The 20,051-nt window shown below is 47.0% G+C and overlaps 12 non-coding genes across 12 annotated transcripts; all 12 read left to right on the forward strand.

Annotated features, from left to right (window-relative positions):
- The first annotated feature begins 705 nt into the window (after positions 1–705).
- Positions 706–896, forward strand: LOC142278794 (U2 spliceosomal RNA). The gene has a single exon (XR_012741584.1). It is a non-coding gene; the product is annotated as a U2 spliceosomal RNA (small nuclear RNA).
- A 1,387-nt stretch (positions 897–2,283) lies between these two features.
- On the forward strand, positions 2,284–2,474 carry LOC142278795 (U2 spliceosomal RNA). Its single transcript, XR_012741585.1, has one exon. It is a non-coding gene; the product is annotated as a U2 spliceosomal RNA (small nuclear RNA).
- A 1,375-nt stretch (positions 2,475–3,849) lies between these two features.
- On the forward strand, positions 3,850–4,040 carry LOC142278796 (U2 spliceosomal RNA). The gene has a single exon (XR_012741586.1). It is a non-coding gene; the product is annotated as a U2 spliceosomal RNA (small nuclear RNA).
- A 1,387-nt stretch (positions 4,041–5,427) lies between these two features.
- Positions 5,428–5,618, forward strand: LOC142278797 (U2 spliceosomal RNA). The gene has a single exon (XR_012741587.1). It is a non-coding gene; the product is annotated as a U2 spliceosomal RNA (small nuclear RNA).
- A 1,387-nt stretch (positions 5,619–7,005) lies between these two features.
- On the forward strand, positions 7,006–7,196 carry LOC142278798 (U2 spliceosomal RNA). The gene has a single exon (XR_012741588.1). It is a non-coding gene; the product is annotated as a U2 spliceosomal RNA (small nuclear RNA).
- Positions 7,197–8,584: 1,388 nt separating this feature from the next.
- LOC142278799 (U2 spliceosomal RNA) lies at positions 8,585–8,775 on the forward strand. Its single transcript, XR_012741589.1, has one exon. It is a non-coding gene; the product is annotated as a U2 spliceosomal RNA (small nuclear RNA).
- A 1,386-nt stretch (positions 8,776–10,161) lies between these two features.
- On the forward strand, positions 10,162–10,352 carry LOC142278854 (U2 spliceosomal RNA). The gene has a single exon (XR_012741639.1). It is a non-coding gene; the product is annotated as a U2 spliceosomal RNA (small nuclear RNA).
- Positions 10,353–11,739: 1,387 nt separating this feature from the next.
- Positions 11,740–11,930, forward strand: LOC142278800 (U2 spliceosomal RNA). Its single transcript, XR_012741590.1, has one exon. It is a non-coding gene; the product is annotated as a U2 spliceosomal RNA (small nuclear RNA).
- Positions 11,931–13,317: 1,387 nt separating this feature from the next.
- Positions 13,318–13,508, forward strand: LOC142278801 (U2 spliceosomal RNA). The gene has a single exon (XR_012741591.1). It is a non-coding gene; the product is annotated as a U2 spliceosomal RNA (small nuclear RNA).
- A 1,387-nt stretch (positions 13,509–14,895) lies between these two features.
- Positions 14,896–15,086, forward strand: LOC142278803 (U2 spliceosomal RNA). The gene has a single exon (XR_012741592.1). It is a non-coding gene; the product is annotated as a U2 spliceosomal RNA (small nuclear RNA).
- A 2,189-nt stretch (positions 15,087–17,275) lies between these two features.
- LOC142278863 (U2 spliceosomal RNA) lies at positions 17,276–17,468 on the forward strand. Its single transcript, XR_012741646.1, has one exon. It is a non-coding gene; the product is annotated as a U2 spliceosomal RNA (small nuclear RNA).
- Positions 17,469–19,657: 2,189 nt separating this feature from the next.
- LOC142278865 (U2 spliceosomal RNA) lies at positions 19,658–19,850 on the forward strand. Its single transcript, XR_012741648.1, has one exon. It is a non-coding gene; the product is annotated as a U2 spliceosomal RNA (small nuclear RNA).
- Positions 19,851–20,051: the final 201 nt, after the last annotated feature.

Consider the following 20,051-nt stretch of genomic DNA (forward strand, 5'->3'; position numbering starts at 1 on the left):
AGAAAAACTGTAAAAAGCCCTCTGAGAAAGCCCCCCTCTAACCTTTGATAGTAAGCTTTTCTGTAGTCTGCCTGTTGATGTATTTTCCGTTTGAACTGTGCACAACATGAAGAGACGGAACACTGGCGGCTTGTCACAATGCCCCCCGATGACATCACAATAGCGCTGCTGCCTAGAAAACAAGCTGCGCAGAAGAAGTTGTTCTTTGGGTGGGAGGGTGGGCTAGTGGAAGGAGGGGGCAATCTCTTTTTTTCCCGGGTGGTAGGGGGATGACAGGAGAAGGGAAGCGGGTGGTGAGAAAGGTACAGAGGGCAGGGTTTGGGGGCTGGGAAGGAAAGGGAAAAGATTAGGGTTTGGGGATGATGAAAGGGCTTTCTACGGGTAAGGATGGCAAAGGGTGGCAGTGACGGAAAGTCAGGCAACCTGTCCTGTCCGTCTTTTTGTATCGTGAATTGGAAAGACTGCAAGGGGGAGGGGAGTTGCTTGCGCCCTAAAGGAGGAGTTATTCAGATTCATTGCAGTGGGCGGCGGCTGCAAAACGCACCATTCTTCTTGTTTTGGCTCTGCAAAGCAGCCTTTTCAAGGGTTGGCTTGGGTGACAAAATGTCTTGTGTAGGCGTGGGTTTGTCTCCCTCTCGCTCTCTCTCCCTAAGATGTGTCCGGCATAGGCCAGGGTGCCACTCGAGGCCCAAACCAATTCTGGTTATCGCTTCTCGGCCTTTTGGCTAAGATCAAGTGTAGTATCTGTTCTTATCAGTTTAATATCTGATACGTCCCCTATCTGGGGACCATATATTAAATGGATTTTTAGAACAGGGAGATGGAAAAAGAGCTTGCTCTGTCCACTCCACGCATTGACCTGGTATTGCAGTACCTCCAGGAACGGTGCACCCCTTCTTAACCCAGTTTCCAAAAGCAGAACTCAATTCACCTGATTCATATTAGCCCGATTTAATGAATTGGAAGAAAGCATACGTCTTCATATGCACCTCAATTTGGCCCATTCACTTTTCACACTTCCTCCTTTTGTTTTTTATCTTTCACACTTTTGACTTTCTTTATTCATCCAAATAGCAAACTCATCACCACTCAACCTGACCAACTCGGCTATGTCCCCGTGCTGCAGTTCTCTGTCTTATCTAGATCATTTGCAATTGAATGGAATAGATCCCTTTTGGACAAAGTGGATTCACCTGCTGCTGCAGTGACCACAGGTGTGATAACATCTAGAATTGGCATCTGGTGCGATCTCTCCGCTTCCACTCCAAAGAAAGTTACCTGTTTATTCCTATCATGCATTGGTTTTTGGGGTTTTCTTTGAGTAATGATGATCTCTTTAGTAGTCTGTTGGCGCCCTCTCCTGGAGGAATAGTTTGCTTGCTCTTGGACATTCTAAAAGAGAGGTCATGATAGACATTGAGCTTCTGAGCTCAATTGGGGACAGTCATGGGTGATGAATGTTTGCAACCTACTGCGAAGCCTCATACCGCAATATAAGGAACGTCAAATACTAAGAAAGGGCGGCCTATGAAAGAATTACTACTTTCAATAAGTACACTTAAACGGCTAATTGGGAATAGAAAAACTGTAAAAAGCCCTCTGAGAAAGCCCCCCTCTAACCTTTGATAGTAAGCTTTTCTGTAGTCTGCCTGTTGATGTATTTTCCGTTTGAACTGTGCACAACATGAAGAGACGGAACACTGGCGGCTTGTCACAATGCCCCCCGATGACATCACAATAGCGCTGCTGCCTAGAAAACAAGCTGCGCAGAAGAAGTTGTTCTTTGGGTGGGAGGGTGGGCTAGTGGAAGGAGGGGGCAATCTCTTTTTTTCCCGGGTGGTAGGGGGATGACAGGAGAAGGGAAGCGGGTGGTGAGAAAGGTACAGAGGGCAGGGTTTGGGGGCTGGGAAGGAAAGGGAAAAGATTAGGGTTTGGGGATGATGAAAGGGCTTTCTACGGGTAAGGATGGCAAAGGGTGGCAGTGACGGAAAGTCAGGCAACCTGTCCTGTCCGTCTTTTTGTATCGTGAATTGGAAAGACTGCAAGGGGGAGGGGAGTTGCTTGCGCCCTAAAGGAGGAGTTATTCAGATTCATTGCAGTGGGCGGCGGCTGCAAAACGCACCATTCTTCTTGTTTTGGCTCTGCAAAGCAGCCTTTTCAAGGGTTGGCTTGGGTGACAAAATGTCTTGTGTAGGCGTGGGTTTGTCTCCCTCTCGCTCTCTCTCCCTAAGATGTGTCCGGCATAGGCCAGGGTGCCACTCGAGGCCCAAACCAATTCTGGTTATCGCTTCTCGGCCTTTTGGCTAAGATCAAGTGTAGTATCTGTTCTTATCAGTTTAATATCTGATACGTCCCCTATCTGGGGACCATATATTAAATGGATTTTTAGAACAGGGAGATGGAAAAAGAGCTTGCTCTGTCCACTCCACGCATTGACCTGGTATTGCAGTACCTCCAGGAACGGTGCACCCCTTCTTAACCCAGTTTCCAAAAGCAGAACTCAATTCACCTGATTCATATTAGCCCGATTTAATGAATTGGAAGAAAGCATACGTCTTCATATGCACCTCAATTTGGCCCATTCACTTTTCACACTTCCTCCTTTTGTTTTTTATCTTTCACACTTTTGACTTTCTTTATTCATCCAAATAGCAAACTCATCACCACTCAACCTGACCAACTCGGCTATGTCTTCTCTGTCTTATCTAGATCATTTGCAATTGAATGGAATAGATCCCTTTTGGACAAAGTGGATTCACCTGCTGCTGCAGTGACCACAGGTGTGATAACATCTAGAATTGGCATCTGGTGCGATCTCTCCGCTTCCACTCCAAAGAAAGTTACCTGTTTATTCCTATCATGCATTGGTTTTTGGGGTTTTCTTTGAGTAATGATGATCTCTTTAGTAGTCTGTTGGCGCCCTCTCCTGGAGGAATAGTTTGCTTGCTCTTGGACATTCTAAAAGAGAGGTCATGATAGACATTGAGCTTCTGAGCTCAATTGGGGACAGTCATGGGTGATGAATGTTTGCAACCTACTGCGAAGCCTCATACCGCAATATAAGGAACGTCAAATACTAAGAAAGGGCGGCCTATGAAAGAATTACTACTTTCAATAAGTACACTTAAACGGCTAATTGGGAATAGAAAAACTGTAAAAAGCCCTCTGAGAAAGCCCCCCTCTAACCTTTGATAGTAAGCTTTTCTGTAGTCTGCCTGTTGATGTATTTTCCGTTTGAACTGTGCACAACATGAAGAGACGGAACACTGGCGGCTTGTCACAATGCCCCCCGATGACATCACAATAGCGCTGCTGCCTAGAAAACAAGCTGCGCAGAAGAAGTTGTTCTTTGGGTGGGAGGGTGGGCTAGTGGAAGGAGGGGGCAATCTCTTTTTTTCCCGGGTGGTAGGGGGATGACAGGAGAAGGGAAGCGGGTGGTGAGAAAGGTACAGAGGGCAGGGTTTGGGGGCTGGGAAGGAAAGGGAAAAGATTAGGGTTTGGGGATGATGAAAGGGCTTTCTACGGGTAAGGATGGCAAAGGGTGGCAGTGACGGAAAGTCAGGCAACCTGTCCTGTCCGTCTTTTTGTATCGTGAATTGGAAAGACTGCAAGGGGGAGGGGAGTTGCTTGCGCCCTAAAGGAGGAGTTATTCAGATTCATTGCAGTGGGCGGCGGCTGCAAAACGCACCATTCTTCTTGTTTTGGCTCTGCAAAGCAGCCTTTTCAAGGGTTGGCTTGGGTGACAAAATGTCTTGTGTAGGCGTGGGTTTGTCTCCCTCTCGCTCTCTCTCCCTAAGATGTGTCCGGCATAGGCCAGGGTGCCACTCGAGGCCCAAACCAATTCTGGTTATCGCTTCTCGGCCTTTTGGCTAAGATCAAGTGTAGTATCTGTTCTTATCAGTTTAATATCTGATACGTCCCCTATCTGGGGACCATATATTAAATGGATTTTTAGAACAGGGAGATGGAAAAAGAGCTTGCTCTGTCCACTCCACGCATTGACCTGGTATTGCAGTACCTCCAGGAACGGTGCACCCCTTCTTAACCCAGTTTCCAAAAGCAGAACTCAATTCACCTGATTCATATTAGCCCGATTTAATGAATTGGAAGAAAGCATACGTCTTCATATGCACCTCAATTTGGCCCATTCACTTTTCACACTTCCTCCTTTTGTTTTTTATCTTTCACACTTTTGACTTTCTTTATTCATCCAAATAGCAAACTCATCACCACTCAACCTGACCAACTCGGCTATGTCCCCGTGCTGCAGTTCTCTGTCTTATCTAGATCATTTGCAATTGAATGGAATAGATCCCTTTTGGACAAAGTGGATTCACCTGCTGCTGCAGTGACCACAGGTGTGATAACATCTAGAATTGGCATCTGGTGCGATCTCTCCGCTTCCACTCCAAAGAAAGTTACCTGTTTATTCCTATCATGCATTGGTTTTTGGGGTTTTCTTTGAGTAATGATGATCTCTTTAGTAGTCTGTTGGCGCCCTCTCCTGGAGGAATAGTTTGCTTGCTCTTGGACATTCTAAAAGAGAGGTCATGATAGACATTGAGCTTCTGAGCTCAATTGGGGACAGTCATGGGTGATGAATGTTTGCAACCTACTGCGAAGCCTCATACCGCAATATAAGGAACGTCAAATACTAAGAAAGGGCGGCCTATGAAAGAATTACTACTTTCAATAAGTACACTTAAACGGCTAATTGGGAATAGAAAAACTGTAAAAAGCCCTCTGAGAAAGCCCCCCTCTAACCTTTGATAGTAAGCTTTTCTGTAGTCTGCCTGTTGATGTATTTTCCGTTTGAACTGTGCACAACATGAAGAGACGGAACACTGGCGGCTTGTCACAATGCCCCCCGATGACATCACAATAGCGCTGCTGCCTAGAAAACAAGCTGCGCAGAAGAAGTTGTTCTTTGGGTGGGAGGGTGGGCTAGTGGAAGGAGGGGGCAATCTCTTTTTTTCCCGGGTGGTAGGGGGATGACAGGAGAAGGGAAGCGGGTGGTGAGAAAGGTACAGAGGGCAGGGTTTGGGGGCTGGGAAGGAAAGGGAAAAGATTAGGGTTTGGGGATGATGAAAGGGCTTTCTACGGGTAAGGATGGCAAAGGGTGGCAGTGACGGAAAGTCAGGCAACCTGTCCTGTCCGTCTTTTTGTATCGTGAATTGGAAAGACTGCAAGGGGGAGGGGAGTTGCTTGCGCCCTAAAGGAGGAGTTATTCAGATTCATTGCAGTGGGCGGCGGCTGCAAAACGCACCATTCTTCTTGTTTTGGCTCTGCAAAGCAGCCTTTTCAAGGGTTGGCTTGGGTGACAAAATGTCTTGTGTAGGCGTGGGTTTGTCTCCCTCTCGCTCTCTCTCCCTAAGATGTGTCCGGCATAGGCCAGGGTGCCACTCGAGGCCCAAACCAATTCTGGTTATCGCTTCTCGGCCTTTTGGCTAAGATCAAGTGTAGTATCTGTTCTTATCAGTTTAATATCTGATACGTCCCCTATCTGGGGACCATATATTAAATGGATTTTTAGAACAGGGAGATGGAAAAAGAGCTTGCTCTGTCCACTCCACGCATTGACCTGGTATTGCAGTACCTCCAGGAACGGTGCACCCCTTCTTAACCCAGTTTCCAAAAGCAGAACTCAATTCACCTGATTCATATTAGCCCGATTTAATGAATTGGAAGAAAGCATACGTCTTCATATGCACCTCAATTTGGCCCATTCACTTTTCACACTTCCTCCTTTTGTTTTTTATCTTTCACACTTTTGACTTTCTTTATTCATCCAAATAGCAAACTCATCACCACTCAACCTGACCAACTCGGCTATGTCCCCGTGCTGCAGTTCTCTGTCTTATCTAGATCATTTGCAATTGAATGGAATAGATCCCTTTTGGACAAAGTGGATTCACCTGCTGCTGCAGTGACCACAGGTGTGATAACATCTAGAATTGGCATCTGGTGCGATCTCTCCGCTTCCACTCCAAAGAAAGTTACCTGTTTATTCCTATCATGCATTGGTTTTTGGGGTTTTCTTTGAGTAATGATGATCTCTTTAGTAGTCTGTTGGCGCCCTCTCCTGGAGGAATAGTTTGCTTGCTCTTGGACATTCTAAAAGAGAGGTCATGATAGACATTGAGCTTCTGAGCTCAATTGGGGACAGTCATGGGTGATGAATGTTTGCAACCTACTGCGAAGCCTCATACCGCAATATAAGGAACGTCAAATACTAAGAAAGGGCGGCCTATGAAAGAATTACTACTTTCAATAAGTACACTTAAACGGCTAATTGGGAATAGAAAAACTGTAAAAAGCCCTCTGAGAAAGCCCCCCTCTAACCTTTGATAGTAAGCTTTTCTGTAGTCTGCCTGTTGATGTATTTTCCGTTTGAACTGTGCACAACATGAAGAGACGGAACACTGGCGGCTTGTCACAATGCCCCCCGATGACATCACAATAGCGCTGCTGCCTAGAAAACAAGCTGCGCAGAAGAAGTTGTTCTTTGGGTGGGAGGGTGGGCTAGTGGAAGGAGGGGGCAATCTCTTTTTTTCCCGGGTGGTAGGGGGATGACAGGAGAAGGGAAGCGGGTGGTGAGAAAGGTACAGAGGGCAGGGTTTGGGGGCTGGGAAGGAAAGGGAAAAGATTAGGGTTTGGGGATGATGAAAGGGCTTTCTACGGGTAAGGATGGCAAAGGGTGGCAGTGACGGAAAGTCAGGCAACCTGTCCTGTCCGTCTTTTTGTATCGTGAATTGGAAAGACTGCAAGGGGGAGGGGAGTTGCTTGCGCCCTAAAGGAGGAGTTATTCAGATTCATTGCAGTGGGCGGCGGCTGCAAAACGCACCATTCTTCTTGTTTTGGCTCTGCAAAGCAGCCTTTTCAAGGGTTGGCTTGGGTGACAAAATGTCTTGTGTAGGCGTGGGTTTGTCTCCCTCTCGCTCTCTCTCCCTAAGATGTGTCCGGCATAGGCCAGGGTGCCACTCGAGGCCCAAACCAATTCTGGTTATCGCTTCTCGGCCTTTTGGCTAAGATCAAGTGTAGTATCTGTTCTTATCAGTTTAATATCTGATACGTCCCCTATCTGGGGACCATATATTAAATGGATTTTTAGAACAGGGAGATGGAAAAAGAGCTTGCTCTGTCCACTCCACGCATTGACCTGGTATTGCAGTACCTCCAGGAACGGTGCACCCCTTCTTAACCCAGTTTCCAAAAGCAGAACTCAATTCACCTGATTCATATTAGCCCGATTTAATGAATTGGAAGAAAGCATACGTCTTCATATGCACCTCAATTTGGCCCATTCACTTTTCACACTTCCTCCTTTTGTTTTTTATCTTTCACACTTTTGACTTTCTTTATTCATCCAAATAGCAAACTCATCACCACTCAACCTGACCAACTCGGCTATGTCCCCGTGCTGCAGTTCTCTGTCTTATCTAGATCATTTGCAATTGAATGGAATAGATCCCTTTTGGACAAAGTGGATTCACCTGCTGCTGCAGTGACCACAGGTGTGATAACATCTAGAATTGGCATCTGGTGCGATCTCTCCGCTTCCACTCCAAAGAAAGTTACCTGTTTATTCCTATCATGCATTGGTTTTTGGGGTTTTCTTTGAGTAATGATGATCTCTTTAGTAGTCTGTTGGCGCCCTCTCCTGGAGGAATAGTTTGCTTGCTCTTGGACATTCTAAAAGAGAGGTCATGATAGACATTGAGCTTCTGAGCTCAATTGGGGACAGTCATGGGTGATGAATGTTTGCAACCTACTGCGAAGCCTCATACCGCAATATAAGGAACGTCAAATACTAAGAAAGGGCGGCCTATGAAAGAATTACTACTTTCAATAAGTACACTTAAACGGCTAATTGGGAATAGAAAAACTGTAAAAAGCCCTCTGAGAAAGCCCCCCTCTAACCTTTGATAGTAAGCTTTTCTGTAGTCTGCCTGTTGATGTATTTTCCGTTTGAACTGTGCACAACATGAAGAGACGGAACACTGGCGGCTTGTCACAATGCCCCCCGATGACATCACAATAGCGCTGCTGCCTAGAAAACAAGCTGCGCAGAAGAAGTTGTTCTTTGGGTGGGAGGGTGGGCTAGTGGAAGGAGGGGGCAATCTCTTTTTTTCCCGGGTGGTAGGGGGATGACAGGAGAAGGGAAGCGGGTGGTGAGAAAGGTACAGAGGGCAGGGTTTGGGGGCTGGGAAGGAAAGGGAAAAGATTAGGGTTTGGGGATGATGAAAGGGCTTTCTACGGGTAAGGATGGCAAAGGGTGGCAGTGACGGAAAGTCAGGCAACCTGTCCTGTCCGTCTTTTTGTATCGTGAATTGGAAAGACTGCAAGGGGGAGGGGAGTTGCTTGCGCCCTAAAGGAGGAGTTATTCAGATTCATTGCAGTGGGCGGCGGCTGCAAAACGCACCATTCTTCTTGTTTTGGCTCTGCAAAGCAGCCTTTTCAAGGGTTGGCTTGGGTGACAAAATGTCTTGTGTAGGCGTGGGTTTGTCTCCCTCTCGCTCTCTCTCCCTAAGATGTGTCCGGCATAGGCCAGGGTGTCCACTCGAGGCCCAAACCAATTCTGGTTATCGCTTCTCGGCCTTTTGGCTAAGATCAAGTGTAGTATCTGTTCTTATCAGTTTAATATCTGATACGTCCCCTATCTGGGGACCATATATTAAATGGATTTTTAGAACAGGGAGATGGAAAAAGAGCTTGCTCTGTCCACTCCACGCATTGACCTGGTATTGCAGTACCTCCAGGAACGGTGCACCCCTTCTTAACCCAGTTTCCAAAAGCAGAACTCAATTCACCTGATTCATATTAGCCCGATTTAATGAATTGGAAGAAAGCATACGTCTTCATATGCACCTCAATTTGGCCCATTCACTTTTCACACTTCCTCCTTTTGTTTTTTATCTTTCACACTTTTGACTTTCTTTATTCATCCAAATAGCAAACTCATCACCACTCAACCTGACCAACTCGGCTATGTCCCCGTGCTGCAGTTCTCTGTCTTATCTAGATCATTTGCAATTGAATGGAATAGATCCCTTTTGACAAAGTGGATTCACCTGCTGCTGCAGTGACCACAGGTGTGATAACATCTAGAATTGGCATCTGGTGCGATCTCTCCGCTTCCACTCCAAAGAAAGTTACCTGTTTATTCCTATCATGCATTGGTTTTTGGGGTTTTCTTTGAGTAATGATGATCTCTTTAGTAGTCTGTTGGCGCCCTCTCCTGGAGGAATAGTTTGCTTGCTCTTGGACATTCTAAAAGAGAGGTCATGATAGACATTGAGCTTCTGAGCTCAATTGGGGACAGTCATGGGTGATGAATGTTTGCAACCTACTGCGAAGCCTCATACCGCAATATAAGGAACGTCAAATACTAAGAAAGGGCGGCCTATGAAAGAATTACTACTTTCAATAAGTACACTTAAACGGCTAATTGGGAATAGAAAAACGGTAAAAAGCCCTCTGAGAAAGCCCCCCTCTAACCTTTGATAGTAAGCTTTTCTGTAGTCTGCCTGTTGATGTATTTTCCGTTTGAACTGTGCACAACATGAAGAGACGGAACACTGGCGGCTTGTCACAATGCCCCCCGATGACATCACAATAGCGCTGCTGCCTAGAAAACAAGCTGCGCAGAAGAAGTTGTTCTTTGGGTGGGAGGGTGGGCTAGTGGAAGGAGGGGGCAATCTCTTTTTTTCCCGGGTGGTAGGGGGATGACAGGAGAAGGGAAGCGGGTGGTGAGAAAGGTACAGAGGGCAGGGTTTGGGGGCTGGGAAGGAAAGGGAAAAGATTAGGGTTTGGGGATGATGAAAGGGCTTTCTACGGGTAAGGATGGCAAAGGGTGGCAGTGACGGAAAGTCAGGCAACCTGTCCTGTCCGTCTTTTTGTATCGTGAATTGGAAAGACTGCAAGGGGGAGGGGAGTTGCTTGCGCCCTAAAGGAGGAGTTATTCAGATTCATTGCAGTGGGCGGCGGCTGCAAAACGCACCATTCTTCTTGTTTTGGCTCTGCAAAGCAGCCTTTTCAAGGGTTGGCTTGGGTGACAAAATGTCTTGTGTAGGCGTGGGTTTGTCTCCCTCTCGCTCTCTCTCCCTAAGATGTGTCCGGCATAGGCCAGGGTGCCACTCGAGGCCCAAACCAATTCTGGTTATCGCTTCTTGGCCTTTTGGCTAAGATCAAGTGTAGTATCTGTTCTTATCAGTTTAATATCTGATACGTCCCCTATCTGGGGACCATATATTAAATGGATTTTTAGAACAGGGAGATGGAAAAAGAGCTTGCTCTGTCCACTCCACGCATTGACCTGGTATTGCAGTACCTCCAGGAACGGTGCACCCCTTCTTAACCCAGTTTCCAAAAGCAGAACTCAATTCACCTGATTCATATTAGCCCGATTTAATGAATTGGAAGAAAGCATACGTCTTCATATGCACCTCAATTTGGCCCATTCACTTTTCACACTTCCTCCTTTTGTTTTTTATCTTTCACACTTTTGACTTTCTTTATTCATCCAAATAGCAAACTCATCACCACTCAACCTGACCAACTCGGCTATGTCCCCGTGCTGCAGTTCTCTGTCTTATCTAGATCATTTGCAATTGAATGGAATAGATCCCTTTTGGACAAAGTGGATTCACCTGCTGCTGCAGTGACCACAGGTGTGATAACATCTAGAATTGGCATCTAGTGCGATCTCTCCGCTTCCACTCCAAAGAAAGTTACCTGTTTATTCCTATCATGCATTGGTTTTTGGGGTTTTCTTTGAGTAATGATGATCTCTTTAGTAGTCTGTTGGCGCCCTCTCCTGGAGGAATAGTTTGCTTGCTCTTGGACATTCTAAAAGAGAGGTCATGATAGACATTGAGCTTCTGAGCTCAATTGGGGACAGTCATGGGTGATGAATGTTTGCAACCTACTGCGAAGCCTCATACCGCAATATAAGGAACGTCAAATACTAAGAAAGGGCGGCCTATGAAAGAATTACTACTTTCAATAAGTACACTTAAACGGCTAATTGGGAATAGAAAAACTGTAAAAAGCCCTCTGAGAAAGCCCCCCTCTAACCTTTGATAGTAAGCTTTTCTGTAGTCTGCCTGTTGATGTATTTTCCGTTTGAACTGTGCACAACATGAAGAGACGGAACACTGGCGGCTTGTCACAATGCCCCCCGATGACATCACAATAGCGCTGCTGCCTAGAAAACAAGCTGCGCAGAAGAAGTTGTTCTTTGGGTGGGAGGGTGGGCTAGTGGAAGGAGGGGGCAATCTCTTTTTTTCCCGGGTGGTAGGGGGATGACAGGAGAAGGGAAGCGGGTGGTGAGAAAGGTACAGAGGGCAGGGTTTGGGGGCTGGGAAGGAAAGGGAAAAGATTAGGGTTTGGGGATGATGAAAGGGCTTTCTACGGGTAAGGATGGCAAAGGGTGGCAGTGACGGAAAGTCAGGCAACCTGTCCTGTCCGTCTTTTTGTATCGTGAATTGGAAAGACTGCAAGGGGGAGGGGAGTTGCTTGCGCCCTAAAGGAGGAGTTATTCAGATTCATTGCAGTGGGCGGCGGCTGCAAAACGCACCATTCTTCTTGTTTTGGCTCTGCAAAGCAGCCTTTTCAAGGGTTGGCTTGGGTGACAAAATGTCTTGTGTAGGCGTGGGTTTGTCTCCCTCTCGCTCTCTCTCCCTAAGATGTGTCCGGCATAGGCCAGGGTGCCACTCGAGGCCCAAACCAATTCTGGTTATCGCTTCTCGGCCTTTTGGCTAAGATCAAGTGTAGTATCTGTTCTTATCAGTTTAATATCTGATACGTCCCCTATCTGGGGACCATATATTAAATGGATTTTTAGAACAGGGAGATGGAAAAAGAGCTTGCTCTGTCCACTCCACGCATTGACCTGGTATTGCAGTACCTCCAGGAACGGTGCACCCCTTCTTAACCCAGTTTCCAAAAGCAGAACTCAATTCACCTGATTCATATTAGCCCGATTTAATGAATTGGAAGAAAGCATACGTCTTCATATGCACCTCAATTTGGCCCATTCACTTTTCACACTTCCTCCTTTTGTTTTTTATCTTTCACACTTTTGACTTTCTTTATTCATCCAAATAGCAAACTCATCACCACTCAACCTGACCAACTCGGCTATGTCCCCGTGCTGCAGTTCTCTGTCTTATCTAGATCATTTGCAATTGAATGGAATAGATCCCTTTTGGACAAAGTGGATTCACCTGCTGCTGCAGTGACCACAGGTGTGATAACATCTAGAATTGGCATCTGGTGCGATCTCTCCGCTTCCACTCCAAAGAAAGTTACCTGTTTATTCCTATCATGCATTGGTTTTTGGGGTTTTCTTTGAGTAATGATGATCTCTTTAGTAGTCTGTTGGCGCCCTCTCCTGGAGGAATAGTTTGCTTGCTCTTGGACATTCTAAAAGAGAGGTCATGATAGACATTGAGCTTCTGAGCTCAATTGGGGACAGTCATGGGTGATGAATGTTTGCAACCTACTGCGAAGCCTCATACCGCAATATAAGGAACGTCAAATACTAAGAAAGGGCGGCCTATGAAAGAATTACTACTTTCAATAAGTACACTTAAACGGCTAATTGGGAATAGAAAAACTGTAAAAAGCCCTCTGAGAAAGCCCCCCTCTAACCTTTGATAGTAAGCTTTTCTGTAGTCTGCCTGTTGCTGTATTTTCCGTTTGAACTGTGCACAACATGAAGAGACGGAACACTGGCGGCTTGTCACAATGCCCCCCGATGACATCACAATAGCGCTGCTGCCTAGAAAACAAGCTGCGCAGAAGAAGTTGTTCTTTGGGTGGGAGGGTGGGCTAGTGGAAGGAGGGGGCAATCTCTTTTTTTCCCGGGTGGTAGGGGGATGACAGGAGAAGGGAAGCGGGTGGTGAGAAAGGTACAGAGGGCAGGGTTTGGGGGCTGGGAAGGAAAGGGAAAAGATTAGGGTTTGGGGATGATGAAAGGGCTTTCTACGGGTAAGGATGGCAAAGGGTGGCAGTGACGGAAAGTCAGGCAACCTGTCCTGTCCGTCTTTTTGTATCGTGAATTGGAAAGACTGCAAGGGGGAGGGGAGTTGCTTGCGCCCTAAAGGAGGAGTTATTCAGATTCATTGCAGTGGGCGGCGGCTGCAAAACGCACCATTCTTCTTGTTTTGGCTCTGCAAAGCAGCCTTTTCAAGGGTTGGCTTGGGTGACAAAATGTCTTGTGTAGGCGTGGGTTTGTCTCCCTCTCGCTCTCTCTCCCTAAGATGTGTCCGGCATAGGCCAGGGTGCCACTCGAGGCCCAAACCAATTCTGGTTATCGCTTCTCGGCCTTTTGGCTAAGATCAAGTGTAGTATCTGTTCTTATCAGTTTAATATCTGATACGTCCCCTATCTGGGGACCATATATTAAATGGATTTTTAGAACAGGGAGATGGAAAAAGAGCTTGCTCTGTCCACTCCACGCATTGACCTGGTATTGCAGTACCTCCAGGAACGGTGCACCCCTTCTTAACCCAGTTTCCAAAAGCAGAACTCAATTCACCTGATTCATATTAGCCCGATTTAATGAATTGGAAGAAAGCATACGTCTTCATATGCACCTCAATTTGGCCCATTCACTTTTCACACTTCCTCCTTTTGTTTTTTATCTTTCACACTTTTGACTTTCTTTATTCATCCAAATAGCAAACTCATCACCACTCAACCTGACCAACTCGGCTATGTCCCCGTGCTGCAGTTCTCTGTCTTATCTAGATCATTTGCAATTGAATGGAATAGATCCCTTTTGGACAAAGTGGATTCACCTGCTGCTGCAGTGACCACAGGTGTGATAACATCTAGAATTGGCATCTGGTGCGATCTCTCCGCTTCCACTCCAAAGAAAGTTACCTGTTTATTCCTATCATGCATTGGTTTTTGGGGTTTTCTTTGAGTAATGATGATCTCTTTAGTAGTCTGTTGGCGCCCTCTCCTGGAGGAATAGTTTGCTTGCTCTTGGACATTCTAAAAGAGAGGTCATGATAGACATTGAGCTTCTGAGCTCAATTGGGGACAGTCATGGGTGATGAATGTTTGCAACCTACTGCGAAGCCTCATACCGCAATATAAGGAACGTCAAATACTAAGAAAGGGCGGCCTATGAAAGAATTACTACTTTCAATAAGTACACTTAAACGGCTAATTGGGAATAGAAAAACTGTAAAAAGCCCTCTGAGAAAGCCCCCCTCTAACCTTTGATAGTAAGCTTTTCTGTAGTCTGCCTGTTGATGTATTTTCCGTTTGAACTGTGCACAACATGAAGAGACGGAACACTGGCGGCTTGTCACAATGCCCCCCGATGACATCACAATAGCGCTGCTGCCTAGAAAACAAGCTGCGCAGAAGAAGTTGTTCTTTGGGTGGGAGGGTGGGCTAGTGGAAGGAGGGGGCAATCTCTTTTTTTCCCGGGTGGTAGGGGGATGACAGGAGAAGGGAAGCGGGTGGTGAGAAAGGTACAGAGGGCAGGGTTTGGGGGCTGGGAAGGAAAGGGAAAAGATTAGGGTTTGGGGATGATGAAAGGGCTTTCTACGGGTAAGGATGGCAAAGGGTGGCAGTGACGGAAAGTCAGGCAACCTGTCCTGTCCGTCTTTTTGTATCGTGAATTGGAAAGACTGCAAGGGGGAGGGGAGTTGCTTGCGCCCTAAAGGAGGAGTTATTCAGATTCATTGCAGTGGGCGGCGGCTGCAAAACGCACCATTCTTCTTGTTTTGGCTCTGCAAAGCAGCCTTTTCAAGGGTTGGCTTGGGTGACAAAATGTCTTGTGTAGGCGTGGGTTTGTCTCCCTCTCGCTCTCTCTCCCTAAGATGTGTCCGGCATAGGCCAGGGTGCCACTCGAGGCCCAAACCAATTCTGGTTATCGCTTCTCGGCCTTTTGGCTAAGATCAAGTGTAGTATCTGTTCTTATCAGTTTAATATCTGATACGTCCCCTATCTGGGGACCATATATTAAATGGATTTTTAGAACAGGGAGATGGAAAAAGAGCTTGCTCTGTCCACTCCACGCATTGACCTGGTATTGCAGTACCTCCAGGAACGGTGCACCCCTTCTTAACCCAGTTTCCAAAAGCAGAACTCAATTCACCTGATTCATATTAGCCCGATTTAATGAATTGGAAGAAAGCATACGTCTTCATATGCACCTCAATTTGGCCCATTCACTTTTCACACTTCCTCCTTTTGTTTTTTATCTTTCACACTTTTGACTTTCTTTATTCATCCAAATAGCAAACTCATCACCACTCAACCTGACCAACTCGGCTATGTCCCCGTGCTGCAGTTCTCTGTCTTATCTAGATCATTTGCAATTGAATGGAATAGATCCCTTTTGGACAAAGTGGATTCACCTGCTGCTGCAGTGACCACAGGTGTGATAACATCTAGAATTGGCATCTGGTGCGATCTCTCCGCTTCCACTCCAAAGAAAGTTACCTGTTTATTCCTATCATGCATTGGTTTTTGGGGTTTTCTTTGAGTAATGATGATCTCTTTAGTAGTCTGTTGGCGCCCTCTCCTGGAGGAATAGTTTGCTTGCTCTTGGACATTCTAAAAGAGAGGTCATGATAGACATTGAGCTTCTGAGCTCAATTGGGGACAGTCATGGGTGATGAATGTTTGCAACCTACTGCGAAGCCTCATACCGCAATATAAGGAACGTCAAATACTAAGAAAGGGCGGCCTATGAAAGAATTACTACTTTCAATAAGTACACTTAAACGGCTAATTGGGAATAGAAAAACTGTAAAAAGCCCTCTGAGAAAGCCCCCCTCTAACCTTTGATAGTAAGCTTTTCTGTAGTCTGCCTGTTGATGTATTTTCCGTTTGAACTGTGCACAACATGAAGAGACGGAACACTGGCGGCTTGTCACAATGCCCCCCGATGACATCACAATAGCGCTGCTGCCTAGAAAACAAGCTGCGCAGAAGAAGTTGTTCTTTGGGTGGGAGGGTGGGCTAGTGGAAGGAGGGGGCAATCTCTTTTTTTCCCGGGTGGTAGGGGGATGACAGGAGAAGGGAAGCGGGTGGTGAGAAAGGTACAGAGGGCAGGGTTTGGGGGCTGGGAAGGAAAGGGAAAAGATTAGGGTTTGGGGATGATGAAAGGGCTTTCTACGGGTAAGGATGGCAAAGGGTGGCAGTGACGGAAAGTCAGGCAACCTGTCCTGTCCGTCTTTTTGTATCGTGAATTGGAAAGACTGCAAGGGGGAGGGGAGTTGCTTGCGCCCTAAAGGAGGAGTTATTCAGATTCATTGCAGTGGGCGGCGGCTGCAAAACGCACCATTCTTCTTGTTTTGGCTCTGCAAAGCAGCCTTTTCAAGGGTTGGCTTGGGTGACAAAATGTCTTGTGTAGGCGTGGGTTTGTCTCCCTCTCGCTCTCTCTCCCTAAGATGTGTCCGGCATAGGCCAGGGTGCCACTCGAGGCCCAAACCAATTCTGGTTATCGCTTCTCGGCCTTTTGGCTAAGATCAAGTGTAGTGTTGTTCGAAGAGGTGGTTTAAGCTCCAGGCCACCTTAGTACAATGATACAATGCACACTGGAAGGTTGCGCTTGCTAGTACTCTGGGTGGATAGTATATTCACCTAGTGGAAAACATGGCCCTACCAGGATCGAGGCTATTAGACTGAGTAAGGATGGGGGGCTATGGTACAACGTGCCCCAGGACTGACGACCCTGGAGTGAGTCTGAGCTTGCTGGCTTGGGACCCCGGCAAGCCTTGGGCTCTGTAGCACACCGTACCTTGCCTTTTCATACTTTTTGAGCATATTACCCTATCCCGGCCTTCTGGCCAGGAAGGGAAATTTTTATAATCCCGGTCGGAGGTCTGGTCAGCTTTGGGCTGAGAAACTAACACCCGGTTGGAGGTCCGGGTCAGCTTCGGCTGAGAAACCAACACCCGGTTGGAGGTCTGGGTCAGCTTCGGCTGAGAAACCAACACCCGGTTGGAGGTCCGGTTAGCCTTGGGCTGAGAAACCAACACCGGTTGACGGTCCGGGCAGTTTCGGCTGCGAAACCAACAACTAGTAGCTCTCTACTCCACTTGGGTAAGATGCCTGGGTGGACGCTGGGAGCAACGACAAGGCTCAACCAGGCTTCGGCTTGGGGGAGCACCGAAGATCCCTGACCCTTGCTGTGGCCTTCTGGCTCGGAGGGACGGGGTTGATTTTTGGGGACCCTCTCCTCACGGTGGGGTCCACACGAATCCTAGCCTTTGCACTGTTTTTGGTGTGACTTCGGTCATGCATTTTTTGTGGTGCTTTGGAAAGCTTCATTAAATCAAAAATCTGTTCTTATCAGTTTAATATCTGATACGTCCCCTATCTGGGGACCATATATTAAATGGATTTTTAGAACAGGGAGATGGAAAAAGAGCTTGCTCTGTCCACTCCACGCATTGACCTGGTATTGCAGTACCTCCAGGAACGGTGCACCCCTTCTTAACCCAGTTTCCAAAAGCAGAACTCAATTCACCTGATTCATATTAGCCCGATTTAATGAATTGGAAGAAAGCATACGTCTTCATATGCACCTCAATTTGGCCCATTCACTTTTCACACTTCCTCCTTTTGTTTTTTATCTTTCACACTTTTGACTTTCTTTATTCATCCAAATAGCAAACTCATCACCACTCAACCTGACCAACTCGGCTATGTCCCCGTGCTGCAGTTCTCTGTCTTATCTAGATCATTTGCAATTGAATGGAATAGATCCCTTTTGGACAAAGTGGATTCACCTGCTGCTGCAGTGACCACAGGTGTGATAACATCTAGAATTGGCATCTGGTGTGATCTCTCCGCTTCCACTCCAAAGAAAGTTACCTGTTTATTCCTATCATGCATTGGTTTTTGGGGTTTTCTTTGAGTAATGATGATCTCTTTAGTAGTCTGTTGGCGCCCTCTCCTGGAGGAATAGTTTGCTTGCTCTTGGACATTCTAAAAGAGAGGTCATGATAGACATTGAGCTTCTGAGCTCAATTGGGGACAGTCATGGGTGATGAATGTTTGCAACCTACTGCGAAGCCTCATACCGCAATATAAGGAACGTCAAATACTAAGAAAGGGCGGCCTATGAAAGAATTACTACTTTCAATAAGTACACTTAAACGGCTAATTGGGAATAGAAAAACTGTAAAAAGCCCTCTGAGAAAGCCCCCCTCTAACCTTTGATAGTAAGCTTTTCTGTAGTCTGCCTGTTGATGTATTTTCCGTTTGAACTGTGCACAACATGAAGAGACGGAACACTGGCGGCTTGTCACAATGCCCCCCGATGACATCACAATAGCGCTGCTGCCTAGAAAACAAGCTGCGCAGAAGAAGTTGTTCTTTGGGTGGGAGGGTGGGCTAGTGGAAGGAGGGGGCAATCTCTTTTTTTCCCGGGTGGTAGGGGGATGACAGGAGAAGGGAAGCGGGTGGTGAGAAAGGTACAGAGGGCAGGGTTTGGGGGCTGGGAAGGAAAGGGAAAAGATTAGGGTTTGGGGATGATGAAAGGGCTTTCTACGGGTAAGGATGGCAAAGGGTGGCAGTGACGGAAAGTCAGGCAACCTGTCCTGTCCGTCTTTTTGTATCGTGAATTGGAAAGACTGCAAGGGGGAGGGGAGTTGCTTGCGCCCTAAAGGAGGAGTTATTCAGATTCATTGCAGTGGGCGGCGGCTGCAAAACGCACCATTCTTCTTGTTTTGGCTCTGCAAAGCAGCCTTTTCAAGGGTTGGCTTGGGTGACAAAATGTCTTGTGTAGGCGTGGGTTTGTCTCCCTCTCGCTCTCTCTCCCTAAGATGTGTCCGGCATAGGCCAGGGTGCCACTCGAGGCCCAAACCAATTCTGGTTATCGCTTCTCGGCCTTTTGGCTAAGATCAAGTGTAGTGTTGTTCGAAGAGGTGGTTTAAGCTCCAGGCCACCTTAGTACAATGATACAATGCACACTGGAAGGTTGCGCTTGCTAGTACTCTGGGTGGATAGTATATTCATCTAGAGGAAAACATGGCCCTACCAGGATCGAGGCTATTAGACTGAGTAAGGGTGGGGGGCTATGGTACAACGTGCCCCAGGACTGACGACCCTGGAGTGAGTCTGAGCTTGCTGGCTTGGGACCCCGGCAAGCCTTGGGCTCTGTAGCACACCGTACCTTGCCTTTTCATACTTTTTGAGCATATTACCCTATCCCGGCCTTCTGGCTAGGAAGGGAAATTTTTATAATCCCGGTCGGAGGTCTGGTCAGCTTTGGGCTGAGAAACCAACACCCGGTTGGAGGTCTGGGTCAGCTTCGGCTGAGAAACCAACACCCGGTTGGAGGTCTGGGTCAGCTTCGGCTGAGAAACCAACACCCGGTTGGAGGTCCGGTTAGCCTTGGGCTGAGAAACCAACACCGGTTGACGGTCCGGGCAGTTTCGGCTGCGAAACCAACAACTAGTAGCTCTCTACTCCACTTGGGTAAGATGCCTGGGTGGACGCTGGGAGCAACGACAAGGCTCAACCAGGCTTCGGCTTGGGGGAGCACCGAAGATCCCTGACCCTTGCTGTGGCCTTCTGGCTCGGAGGGACGGGGTTGATTTTTGGGGACCCTCTCCTCACGGTGGGGTCCACACGAATCCTAGCCTTTGCACTGTTTTTGGTGTGACTTCGGTCATGCATTTTTTGTGGTGCTTTGGAAAGCTTCATTAAATCAAAAATCTGTTCTTATCAGTTTAATATCTGATACGTCCCCTATCTGGGGACCATATATTAAATGGATTTTTAGAACAGGGAGATGGAAAAAGAGCTTGCTCTGTCCACTCCACGCATTGACCTGGTATTGCAGTACCTCCAGGAACGGTGCACCCCTTCTTAACCCAGTTTCCAAAAGCAGAACTCAATTCACCTGATTCATATTAGCCCGATTTAATGAATTGGAAGAAAGCATACGTCTTCATATGCACCTCAATTTGGCCCATTCACTTTTCACACTTCCTCCTTTTGTTTTTTATCTTTCACACTTTTGACTTTCTTTATTCATCCAAATAGCAAACTCATCACCACTCAACCTG

This window comes from Anomaloglossus baeobatrachus, unplaced genomic scaffold, assembly GCF_048569485.1.
Source record: "Anomaloglossus baeobatrachus isolate aAnoBae1 unplaced genomic scaffold, aAnoBae1.hap1 Scaffold_420, whole genome shotgun sequence".
In the NCBI taxonomy this organism is placed as follows: Eukaryota; Metazoa; Chordata; class Amphibia; order Anura; family Aromobatidae; genus Anomaloglossus; species Anomaloglossus baeobatrachus.